At 44.6% G+C, this 13,470-nt stretch overlaps 1 protein-coding gene across 1 annotated transcript in view; it reads right to left on the bottom strand.

Moving 5' to 3' along the window:
* CDH5 (cadherin 5) overlaps positions 1 to 13,470 on the bottom strand; it is a 28,785-nt gene that overhangs the window by 14,843 nt on the left and 472 nt on the right. The window lies entirely within an intron of this gene.

The raw sequence follows: 13,470 nt of genomic DNA on the forward strand, positions 1-13,470 counted from the left end.
GAAGAGCTCCTTTGGCAGTAGTTTGGAGGTCCTTGGCTGCCTTCTGGCACTGCAGCTCAAGCACAGACTGAGGTGGGAGAGCCCCCTGCAAAAACTGGATTCTGCTTCACCTTTGGCATCTTTCAAGCCACTCTTTTTGGGAAAAGGCAGTGCACTCTGGAGCTCTTTGCTGGCTCCTCTCCAGGGCCATGGGAGGTGTCCTGCCCCATAGGCCAGGCTGCCCCTGAGGACACTTTCCCTGCGGCAGCATTTGCTGCTGGTCAGTGGATCCTCACCATGCTCAGGAGGGCTCTGCCCTGGACAGAAGGCCACTTTCCCTGGCTGCCAGCCCTTGACAAGCTGTACCAAATGCTCTCCTTTCTGGCCGTGACAGTTTTCCTTCCCAGCAGCTCTCACCACAAGTGCCAGAGGCAGCAGCAGAAGGGGACATTCCCATGCCTGAGCAGGAGAATGCATTCCCATGGAGAGAGAAGCAAGAACGTTTCTGAGGGATAACAGGGGATTATTCACAGGTAGGGATCAGCTTTTCCTTTCTTCCTCTGTCTGCTGGGGCAGCCAGACTGAGGGGAGAGAATCAGGTGCATCCCTTCAAGCAAGGACCCCCAGCTCCCAGCACACTGGGAATGCAGGTGGATCTCTTGGATGCTGCCAGAGCCCCTGCCCTGCCCTCGCACAGCCCCCGTTATCCCTCTGTCCCTGCCTGATGGGAACACTTCAAGCTTCTTTTAGTATTTTCAGGGACGATAAATGTTCCTGAAAGTTAGCAGGGAGTGGTTTATTCAAGCAGCTGAGTTTCTTGCTTTGCCCTTAAATTTTCCTCCAGCAAATGATGGGTTCTCCCACCCATATTATTAATTTCATGTGTTGAATTATTTTAGCAAATAACTCTTGATCTGCAGGGTACTATAGACAGTTAACTGAGAAATTCTGGTATTCAAAGTGATTTATGTGACACATGACTCATATAGTGCAGTTTCTTCTTCCAGACTGGGAGTAATTATTAAAAAATGTCGGGTGGAGATACAGACAATGCTGTACTAATTAAAAGTTTGCATTTTACAGGTTGCTTTGGCAAGTAATCAACTGTAAAAGTGATGAACAGCTGATATAAATACAGTCTCTATGTAATGAAACCACACTGGATGAAATATTCTTATGAACATTTGTGGTTTTCTGGTTTTTTTCTTTTTTCTAGGTGAGAGGTATTTGCCTCTCACCTAGTTTACTTTAAACTCAAAGTGTGTATTATTGGATGAAATATTCTTATGAACGTTTGTGGTTTTCTGGGGTTCTTTTCTGGTATTTGCTTTTCACCTAGTCTACTTCTAACTCTGAAAGTGAATATTAATGCTTATGCAAAGTTAGTTTAGTTGGCAAATAATTTTTTCTATGCTTGTATGTTAAACAAAAGTTAAACCAGGTTGCTGTGCAGAGGTTTTAGGAAATGAGGAACAGTTGCCTCTGAAATGGTGCATTTTCCTGGTCAGTCATACTAAAACCTATGTTATGCCTACCTTTGAGAATTTTTCATAATGCAAAAACTGCAAATAGTGGTAGAGTTATGACAACGGACACCTTGAGAGAGAAATTTGCTAGAAATGGCTGTCATACACAAGAAAACCAACACATTTTAAAAGAGTTGTGTCCATGTTGTTATCATTTGCATACTTGATTGTGAGAAGGGCTGGAAATGAAAGATTATTTTCTCTCACTGGAATCTGAATGATGTAAATAAAAATTAAAAACCCCATACAAAAAAATTAGTCTTTCTTGAAAAAAAAAACACTTTTCAGATGGAGAAAATATACTTTGATACACTATCTAAATACCTCCAAAATTGCTGTGCTCAATAAAACCATGGCAGATACAGAGAGCAGAACCTGACCCGGTCTCAGGGAGCAGAATGACTGAACAGCCTGGCCATATAGAATCAATTTTAACATGAATTTCTGCTCTATAGGATGAGTAAGACCAAAAGCAAATATGTAAATGCAGCAAGCCCTAAGGAACAGAAAGCTAACACACCAAACACAGGAGGGGGATAAATGATCTTTTTCCTTTGCAGTGCTTTAGTTTTGGTGAGCGGGCAGAACACTATTAAAGGAAAATAGCCTTAGGAATATTTAATGCTGCCTTTCAGGGGCCTTAAAGGGCTGTGCAAACCGGGGCTGACAAAGCTCCTCGTGTCTCTGACAAGGCCTGCAGGCAGAGAAAAGCATTATCCCTTCCTAAGGAGGCACGGGGAGCACAGAGGACTGAGATGTGCTTGTGGTGTCCTGACAGGGCCAGGGGCAGGAGTCACAACGCTCTCAGCTTTTGCTGTCCCTGTGCCCTCAGCTCAGAGCTGGTGCCCATGGCCGTGCCCAGCACCCGGGACAGCAGCAGGAGGTGTCCCCAGGTGTGTCCCCAGTGTGTCCCCAGGTGTGTCCCCAGCAGTGTCCCCAGCAGTGTCCCCAGGTGTGTCCCCAGCAGTGTCCCCAGGGTGTCCCCAGGGTGTCCCCAGGTGTGTCCCCAGCGTGTCCCCAGGGTGTCCCCAGCAGTGTCCCCAGGGTGTCCCCAGGTGTGTCCCCAGCTGTGTCCCCAGGTGTGTCCCCAGGTGTGTCCCCAGGTGTGTCCCCAGGGTGTCCCCAGGGTGTCCCCAGGTGTGTCCCCAGGTGTGTCCCCAGGTGTGTCCCCAGCAGTGTCCCCAGGGTGTCCCCAGCAGAGTCCCCAGGGTGTCCCCAGGGTGTCCTCAGCAGTGTCCCCAGCAGTGTCCCCAGTGTGTCCCCAGGGTGTCCCCAGCAGTGTCTCCAGGGTGTCCCCAGGGTGTCCCCAGCAGTGTCCCCAGGTGTGTCCCCAGCAGTGTCCCCAGGGTGTCCCCAGGGTGTCCCCAGGGTGTCCCCAGCAGTGCCATTACCTCGGCTCCGTTCCCCTCCGTGCTCCTGCGGCGCTGCCGGGGCTCCCGTGGGACAGGAGCCGAGGGCACCCGGTGACAACAGGAACTGGGGAGGTCCTCAAACCTTAGTGACACTGAAAGCAGCTGGCTAAGGAAATGTGCGACTTTTGACTCAGAGGAATCATGTTTTATTTGCATTTTCAGATGTAATTTGTGGCGGGGCAGAACTCCGTGTTTCTCTGTGTCTGTCACATGTCCCCAGCAAGGCACAGCGATCAAAATAGGCTTTCCTGAGAACACTCTGCTGCTTGTTCCTTTCCAGATTATTGAACTCTCTGCTGCTTCTTCCTTTCCAGATTATCGAGCTGATTTCAGCAGCCCTCGTGCCTGACTACCGGGGCGCTGGATTTTTGATTGTCCTTCTGTCGATTTTATGCATGTGAGAAGCGATTTCCACTGATGACTAAATAGTCTGGAGTGCAAATGCCTGCCTGGAACTGGTTCTAAAATGTCATTTTGTCTGCAATGATGGTAGTACCTTTAAGTAAATAGCCACTGTGATGACTAAACAATCTCAAGTGCAAATGCCTGCCTGAAAACTGATTGGAAAATGGCATTTTCTACTTGGGATAGTATCTTTGAATGAGCAGATACTTCAGCAATATCTTAAAACTTGCCATTTAAAAAATATCAGTGTTGTGAGAGCCCTTGTGCTGCATTTGGTGTTGCTCTGTTCTTGGTTTGCTGCTGCAGCTGTGTATAAAACACAGGTGAGGACATAATTCAGCACTTCTGATTTTGGCTCCTCATATTTTCTTTCCAGGGGAAAGGAAGATTAATTCTAATCTGAAATTGCATTGTGATTTGAGCTTCAAATTTCTGGTAGGTCTGGGGGAAATTTATTAATGATTGTTTTTCCCTGTCTGTTCAGCTTTCCCAAAAGTTTCTCCTGATTATGCAAAATACAACTTTATCTCATGGGTGGATGGAGTCCTCAGCTAGGACAATCAATTTCTTGATTTCTTTTGGAAATCAAGAAATTTGGCTATAAAATTCTGTAAATACTTGTTTTGTATATATTAAATGTTTATTGCCTTGATGGAAAACAGGCAGCGAAATTGTGCTCCAAGTCTTTCTGTTATCTCAGGTACAAAACTGGGAAGAAAATGGGGGAGGTAAGACCTGGTTTGGTGGTTATTTTTCCTTTTTTCCCCCCATTATATATAATTTTTTTTTTTCTTTTCAAAAAAGCAAAACCACTCTCCAAGCTAGAGAGTGACAACTTGTGCCCTAAAGATGGGTGAGCAGCAAAAATGAACCTACCCAAGAGTCCTCCCAGAGATCCCAACACCCCTTGTATTTTAGCAGGGGACCTGCTGGTTTAAAGTGCTGCAGTGAATCTGAGAGAGGGCAGAGTGAGAGCTGAAAATCAGAAATGTATGGTCCAAGAAGATTTTGGTTGTAAGGAGAATGAGTGAGGAAGGAAGATCCCTTTTGTTCCTTGGTGATAAATCTGATCAAGTTGAGAGTCCTGTCAGACAGAGAAGCATCAAGGCCCGACATCTCAAAGGTGGAAGGATTTTTACCTCTGCTGCTTTCTCTCAATTTCTAACCTTCTCTTAATATGCATTTTCTAAAAACTTTCAGAAGCATATTTGCAGTTTGGAGGGTGCTCTCTATGCTACTACCTGACTTTATCTGACAAGAGATGAATAAAATTATTTATTGAATATGTGTTTCTGGTGTAGGTTCAGATTCAATTTCCTGTTCACAAATACATATTTGTTTGGCTTAGATCTTGATTGCCCTTCACATAACACCTGCACAGCTCAGAATCAGCTCTGAGTTTGGCTTCTGTTAGAATTCAAGGAAACGTCAAAGAATCTCTTTTCCTGGGAAGATTTGGGAGAGATGGGCTGATAGATTGTGCCTGGTTGTCCTGTGTTATTTTGGCACCTCCAGCCTTCTGTGGATAGTGTTAATTTAAATATGTCTGGGAATCTGGAACCCTTCTGTTTGTGGAAATGAATCCCTTACATGATGTAATAAAGAAGACCTGGACAGTCTGTACAAAAGTGTGTAACTTCCATGCAGGTCAAGAATATCTAAGACTTATTTTTCTGTGTCATGTGAGAAATCTCACCCAGGAAAATGAGCCACTCCAGAGGGGCTGCTCCTCCAGGTAACCTGCACAAGCTCTGATTCCTATTCCCATTTTTAATCAAGTAATTTTCCTGTCAATCTGTAGTAATCCACTTTGGTTTTTATCTGAGTTTCTTTCTTGTAAATCTGGTAATTGAGAAGCAAATTAAATCTGTGTTAATGTTTCAGTTACTGGACTGTTCATGGATCTCAAGGAAGGATTATTTTTGCGCTAGCTAAATTAATAATTCGTGAATGACTTTTGTTGTTGAAATGACAGTGCACTCTTGACCTGAGGGCTGTTTGCTGTGGATGACAGATGTGCTGGAGGTAAAATAATGCTTTGAAGTCATTAAAATGAGCAGTGACAGTACAGACTTTCTTCTCATCAGATTGGTGATGCAGCTAATTGTTGTCTTAAGGGATGACTGTTTTTCTGTGACCACCCTGGTGTGTCCAGCAAGAAATCCTTAGTCTGGTAAATCTGCTGACCTTCTGCCCAGAAAAGAAAGGCAGGAAGGTCTGTCAGAGCCACACTCAGTCTGAGGTGAGCTTTAACAATCTTCGTTTCCCACTCTGAGCAGGCAGATTGTGTCTCGTGCCAGGTGCAGAATCCTGGCTTTGCTCATCTTTCATGATAATGTTAATTGTCACCACAGAAGCTGTGGAGACACTTGAAAGCTGATGAGAACCAGTTTGGAATGGGCCAGATACAAAACATGAAGCATGAAAATGTTCTGGTGCTGCTTAAGGGTTCTCTGGCCTTTCTCCTATAATCACACAATGCTTTACTTTCTCTGAAATATTCCCCAAACTGATTAGAGTCCTTTAAATAAGTGGCATTGTCCAGTCTTTCCATGCACGAAGACTTTCACTTCATGTACAAATATGTCAGTCCAAAATATAATGAGGGATAAAATGTGCTTAAGCGCAGTGCCCAGTATAAACACAGCTGCTGAGATACTCTGAAGCTCATTTGTCATTAAACTATTAAACCAATTTTTGATTTTGTTTCATAGCAAATAATAATAATATTATCCTAAACAGAAAATTTTGGCTTCCCCTTAGCTGTTGACAGCATGGATCCCATGGAATTTAAGTCCACAAACTACTCTGCTGTAGCTCTTTACAGGCTCTGGTCCCTGGGAGCAGGTTTATGAGAGCTGAGTGAGGAGCAAGGATCTTCTGGTGTTTAGAATGTGCTCAAACCCACAGGCAGAGTTTGAGGGTTGGTAGAGAATATTCTTACCTCATCATCACTGTCATACAGATTCTGTGCTCTCTGGTTTAGAGCATTCCATTTATTAAGATGAGAAATCCCACAATACTTACGACTGGTATGATTTATTTACTTTGCAGATGTTGCAGGGGTGAAATAAACAATCATATGACAGAAAATTTGCTTTTGGCCACATGTCTTGTGGTGACAGTTGCCAAATGCTGTTGAAGCCAGAGTCATTCTGGGGGTTAACTCCGGGTTAAATGCAGCCCTTCTGCTCTGAGGTGAGCTGATAAGATGGGTGGGATAACCCTGCATGCATAGTTTGGAACTGCAGGCATTTCCCCCTCTGAATTCCTTGTCCAAGATAAAGAGGAAGATACTCCCCATTTGGATTAATTATTGATAAAGGCAGATGCTGAAAATAGTGATGAAGTGCCAGTCTTGCAGAGAGGCAAAGAATTTATTCCCTTCCTTGTATCCAAAAGCAAATTTCAGGGATGATCAGGTAACTCCCCCTGGGAAGGGGCTCTCTCTGTCTCAGTGACACTCTGAGGTTGTTTGAGTTTGGGGAGCAGAAGGACAAGAGAATCCTCCAAAAATTATTTGCTCATTCCAGTAGAGAAGTGAAAGAATTTGGGCATCTTGGAGGTGTTTGTGATCACTGAAAAGATTTCTCCAGCCTCTCTGACCTGAAGCTTTGCTCCCTAAACTAAATTGTGTGCGCCTTTCAGACTAGGTCTGTTTTGGTGCTTCCCCTGGTTAGCTCAGCTCTCCAGAGCTTGGCTGAAGCTGCCACTGGGTGTTTCAGAATTTGGCCAAGCTGAAAGAATACAAAGAACACACAAGAATAATGTATTGAAGAGCTTTCTCCACTTCCCCCTTGCTTCCACATAAATCCTTAATATAGGGGAGGCCTCCTAGCGCAGAGCTCCAGCTGAGCCCCCCTCATTAAGGAAAAGTCCCTCTCCTTTGAGGAACCACGTGCAATAAAGATGATGTTTTAAAAGTACAATGTAGCTGTGTTATCAGCAGATAAGATTTTTTTTCTCCATGTTTTTCTTTTACAAAAGTTTAGGAGCAAAAGTATCTGTGTGGAACACGAGCATTGTGCCCAGGTCACCATAATTGATATTTACTGCACCAACAGTAATGTGCAGCAGAGAAACCCTTCTTAGCTGGCTGTGTGTGCTCATTCCTTTGTCCAGGGTATTCTCAGGGGTAACTGAATGCATTAGTATTTCCTCTGAAAATTAATGTCGTGGCAGATAAAGAAAGCATGCACAGATTGATAAATCTCTTTTTTTTTGTCTGGGCAAGAGGCTAAAGAAACAGGGTGTGTCTGGGTAGATTTTGTTCAGTGTTCTGTATTTTTCTCCCTTTTTAGAATGTCTCATTCAAATGTCAGTTCATTCTTCTCTATTTCCTGCCCTTATCCAGCAAGACATGTAGACCAGGCTTAATTAACTTTTAAACCTTTTATGTCCATCCCTATAGTTACAGTCCTTTCCTGGAACACTTCCATTGTATTATCTCCCTGTGTTGTGAGATGATGCAAATGATATTATTACTGCTCTTGTGAATTTACAATGAGTCTTTCAATAGTTTTAGTTGCAGCTTAGCTCTTGTAAGGAAAATTCCATCTTTAAATCAAAATAAAACTAGGGGAACAAATTTCCACTTTAATGTTCTGATGAAAGAAAGCTGGAGAGCCTGAAAATACAGGCCTCAGACATAGGGAAGTTGGAAAGATGAGTAAAGCTGTTTTAAGCTGTGTGACTCTCTTCTGTGTGTATTTGTTTCTTTGTGGGAGTGGTTGTGATTTAACAAGATATTTCTTAAGCTGAGGAGGAAGTTTTTTTTCTCTTCAGAAGCTGTGTAAGTGGAACATTTATTTCTGCCACAGCTCACTGAAAACCCCCTTCTGTTGTGAATAAACTCTCTCTTCATCTGAAGAAGCTGCAGGTCAGTCCATATTTGGCAGGTGATGCAGCTCATCACTTCACAGCAGGGAAATGAGCAAATCCATTCCACAGAGAAATGTGTCCCTTTCTTACTGTTTACAGCTGAAGTCATGTCCAAGTGCAACTCAGTATGTGTTCTAATCCTAAACTTTTACTAAAGCTGCTGCTGGCAAATCCAGGGTACAAAGCAAAGGTGTTTGTTCAATGGTGCTGTAGAGGATGGAGCTCTGTGAGAATTCTGTCCCTGTCGAGTTCATATTTTTGTCTTTGTAAAATGAACCCACTGCAAAAAGTATTCCAGCTCTCCTGCTCTCTGCTTTCTGTCCTCACTTCTTAATTTGTGTGCTGGATAAGTGTCTGGAGTGGGGTGCACTGATCATTTGAATGACACTAAAATGTGCAATCATTGTTTAAGCTTTAATGAGAGCCTAAACCCCTAAATAAACAGCCCTAAGCAAACAGCCAATATACACTAATCCATTGTAACTCTGGGTTCCTAGAGGAGGTGTTGGAAATCTGATACATTATTATTAATATAGATTGTCTGGCCTAATCCTAACATAGAATCACAGAATTGTTAAAGTTGGAAAAGGCCTTTAAGATCATCAAGTCATGAGTAAACTGATTGTCTTGCAAACAGACCATTTATATCTGAAAGATAATGACAGTAAAAGCCAGAAAAATAATTCAAATCTCTTCTGAATTCAGGTCCAGAGCTGGAGGTAGAGGGAGGGACTATCCCACCACCAGAATGGAGAAGCCAAGCTAAAGCCCAGTGCCAGTGGGGATTCTGCTGATGGAGCTGAGCCCATCACAGGAACCATTCCCATCAATGGCAGGATTTCCTATCATTTGCAGGACAGCAACACCAGGCCCTTGGTCTCCTCAAGCCAAATGCTGTCAGGCAGGCTTTGTGCTCCTCAAGGACTCCCAGAGCACAGATTCACAGCAGATAGCATCATTAAAGGAAGGGGAAAAGGAAGACTGCTGCTACCAGAGCAGTGCTAGAGATGTGGACAAAGGCAGGAGAAGGAATTCGAGTGTATCCTCCAGACAGGAGGTGGAAGTGGAGTTTCCCTTCCCACTGTCATGCACAATGAGACCAAGGGGCCCTGTGTGCTGCATTCCCCCACCTTGTGCCTGGTGAGCTCTGCCAGGGGTCAGGGGCACCACTCCAGGTGCTGCTGCTGGGTCTGGGAGAGATGAGGATGCAGAGAAATGGGTGACAAAGCCAGATGTGCCACTGCTGGTGGTGGCTCTTTAACAGGATGTGTAACAGAAAAAGGCTTCTGTCACCTCAAGTTGTGGCAGAGGATGCTGGGGAAATTGGACAGGAACAGAAGAGTCTTGGTGACAACTGGGACAATATAAGTGACCTCTTTGGGTTTCCAAAATGAGGAATTTAAAACATTTTTTCATTTTTGTCTACCTCTAACTACAATGGTGCTTTGTAAGTCCTTGCATTTCTGGGGCAGAAGAACACTCTTTTCTCTCTGCTGCTCTTTGGGAAGGTACCTGTGCAATTTCCCTAGTCTGTCCAGGTAACCATGCTTGCCTTTCTCTAAAAGGTCAGTCATTTTTCACTATAAATTCTGGGCTTATCCTGTCTGTGGATAGCACTTGAGAGAGCTTTCACATGCAGCTGCTAATCTATTGTAAGAGTTTTGCTCTCTGTCTCACACAGAAATACTTGTCTGGAGAAAAGTATTGCAGAGTGTCTGTTCACCTCTTGACTCTTCCTGGTTTATGGATTATAAACCTTTACAGAAGTATTCTCAGAGCACCAAACTGAAGTGTAGGCAATGCAGTGGAGGGATAAGTTGTCCTTGTCCCTTTCTCCTGTCTTTGCCAGCCCTGGAAATCCCAGGTCCTGAGCTGCTCCAGGTCCTGTCCATGTCCTAATCAGTACCTGGGAGGGCTGAGCCCCAAACCTCCCTGCCTGCCCAATAAATGTGTATAGCAGCAAATGCACAGATCAGAGCCATGGCACAAACAACTTCCATTTCAGGAGCTGAAAGAGAGAACTTACTTAACATATTCAGCAAAAGCGTGCATTCAAAATATAGCCAGTTCCATTCTTATTGACAGATCTGGAATTCAGATGCAGATGAGTGAAAATCAAATGAAAGGGGCTAATTTGTATTCCTGCACTGAAGGACTGCAAACAGGCTCTTCACAATTTTTTATTCATTTTTCATATTCCAAGGCCAGCCTCACTGCAGGATTCAGGAGGTGCAGTGGGGAGGGGTGTGATGAGGAGTTTATTCTGTGCAGGTCTCTGGGGGCAGCTCAGGTTGAACCTTGGGAATGGTTGGAGCCCCAGGAAAGGAGCTCTGTGCACAACAAAGGGCACAGGGAGCTGTGGCAAGAGCCAAGGGCTCAGGAGGGAGAGTGAGACTGGCACTCTTGGACTGTAAGGGTGTAAAAGCCCAGGGGTTCCTCGGTGGGGATCCCTCCTGGGGCCACCAGCTCGGGCTGCTCTGTGTCCCTGCACTGGGAATAAATGGCTTTATGGAATGACACATCTGAGAGTCTGGCATGGAAAGCTGGGCTGGAACGGGCAGGAATCCTGGTGTGATAGAGGAGCTAGAGGATGTGTGTAGGGAGCCAAGTGGGACCTGCTGGCTCTTGGAGCTGCGAAGGGACTCCAGCCCCAGCAGGGACAGTCTGGGCTGGGGGTGACACTGCCTGCCCCCCTGGATGGCTGGGCAGGGGAGTTTCCTGGGCTGGTGTGCCTTCATTTCCAAACCATGCCTTCATTTTGCACAGGTTTATTCCCAGCATTACTTGGTGGGAGTGCTGGGTTTGCTCTGTGCTGGGCTGGGGACAGGGCTGGAGCAGATCCCCTGAAGTTCCTCAGCACAGCTGGTGCCTCCTGGCCATGACAGTGACACCAGGGTGTTTGCTGTGTTTGCCACACCTGCACGCCCTCGGCAGAGCAGAGCCCTGGAGGGAAGCTCACAGGGGGATCACAAACCTCTTTATCATGGGTCAAAACAGTGCCCAGCTCTGGGCTGCCAGGGTCTGCTCTCCTGCAGCTCCTCAAGGGCTGTGGGGGAACTCTTCTGGTGACTGTGAGCTGGGCACTCTCTGTCCTAGCAATTCCCCAATCTGCACAAATAATCCCTGTCTGCTGTGCTCGGGGGAGGGAGGGAAACCACTCCCACCACTGCGAAACTTGGAGGGGTTTTGGGTGTGTAAACTCACAGGGATAACAAGGGAAACCCACCAAAGCAATTTCATGCCCAACAATTTTCTCACAAAGGGAACCTCTTATTTTCTTCTTGGTACTAACACTTAAGCCTCTGAATTAAACTTGTAGAACCTGAGCAAAACCTGGGATTATGATGAAAATACAATGAAGATTCCTTACAGAAAGCTCAGCTGCCAGAAATAATCAGTTATCTTGACTCTGTGAACCTCTGCTGGTTTAGAAAACATAAAGTATTTTCTGGCCTGATTTAAGCCTGTAGTTCTGTGGACATACATGCCCAGACAAGAAAAGAGAATTTTACTAAAGTTTTTCTATTTTGTATTGGAACTATTAATTGAAGGAATTGATTTATGGATGGACAGTGAAGTCCTTTGTTCCATAGGTGGTGTAAATCAGAGCAGTCTCTGAACCATGCCCCATGATTTTTACCTCTATCCTGTTTTCAGAGCAGTTTCCCTCAGCAGAGGCAGGATTTGAGCAAAGCTGGCAGCAGAGCTGTTAACTCTGCCCTGCCTCAGCTGCCCCACAGACAGCACTCTGTGAGCCACACACTGCTCAGGGACGTGCTCTTCTTCCAGGACACAATTTCAGTCTTAACATTTGTTTTAAAGATGTTTAAAGACATCTTCTGTAAAGAGCAAAGCTTTGGGAAATGCTTCCCATTGGATTTCAGTGCAGCTGTAGCAGTCTGAAAAATAACCTAGGTTTGTGGCTTTGTGGGCAAAGCAGGAATGCTTTTTAATTGAGTTTATCCTTTGCTTTCAAAGGAATTTGTTTTATTGCTTGTAAATTCACATTCTTCTCTCTAGTATACTGTACCATTCCAGGGCTTTCCTATGCTAAATGTATCCTGTGTCCTTTTCTCCCATGGGTCATCCTTTATTTAAGGATAAAAAGGTACCTCCTGGAGATACCAGAGATAAATTTCAAGTCAGCATTTCTGTGATTTGTTTCTGGTATAGGGGTAGTTGTTACCAGCCACAAATTAACCTAAGATGAGAAGCTTTTATAAATCATTGGAGCATCCTTGCTTTTGTCTAATATATTTTCCTGCAGGAACATCTATAATACTGTGTGCTTTTACAAATGCTGATCTAATGATTTATATTCACAGGAGGCAGGGACACATTGATTAACTATACCTTTGTTAACTGCAGAAACAGCCAACTTGGAATGTTTTTGGGAGCTAAGAATGGGAGAGATTTTCTCACAGAAATTCATCTTCTTCCATATCTTTTTTCCTTGCATTTCTTTCCTTCCTTTATCTTTATTACAGCATGACAGCCAGCACAGCGAGGTGCTGTGCACACTGACAGTCCCACTATTGCAGAATAGATTTCTTACAGAAAAAACTACAGTCAGTTCATCTCTTATGCATAAATGCTTTGTCTCTGCAAGCTGTACACTGAGCTTGTTAGTTCAGGGACCTACTACATTGGCTCTAGGACAAGATAAAAGCCTTTTCAACCACCTTTTTGTGTCAAGCCACTGCTCATAAAATAACTCATCAGGAAAAAATGGGTCTTTTTGAAACACTGAGATCAAGAAACCTCTGGAATAAGAATTGCTGGTCTTTTAGAACAGGGTCTGTAAAACCTGGCACTCCAGAGTTAGGGTGTACTGGGTACCTGGGACGCTTTAAACTTGGTAGTTAGGAGATCAAATCACTGACCTGAGTTTGTATGAACTCCCCTCAGTTTTAAACAGACATGCCGGAGCTGGCCAGAGCACACAGTGGCTGTCACCTCTTGGCCCTGGGCACAGGAAAGCCACCCACCTTAAACACAGACCCCAAACCCACCCCCACTTCAATAAAACATCAAATCACAGCCCAATGTACCCCAGCTCACTGCAAACAGCCCTGGAGCTGCACCTGTCCACACCACGAGCGAAATCCCTCCCCAAAGGCTTTACTGGTGCAATTGGCAGCATAATCTGCACCTCTTTTCCATTGTGAGGGAACATCGGTGACATGACCTAAATATTACAAAGCAGTACTCAAAAAACCCATGAAATGTCTCTCTTTTTTAAAGCAGTCTGGGAATATTATGGTATA

Source organism: Sylvia atricapilla, chromosome 12, assembly GCF_009819655.1.
Source record: "Sylvia atricapilla isolate bSylAtr1 chromosome 12, bSylAtr1.pri, whole genome shotgun sequence".
In the NCBI taxonomy this organism is placed as follows: Eukaryota; Metazoa; Chordata; class Aves; order Passeriformes; family Sylviidae; genus Sylvia; species Sylvia atricapilla.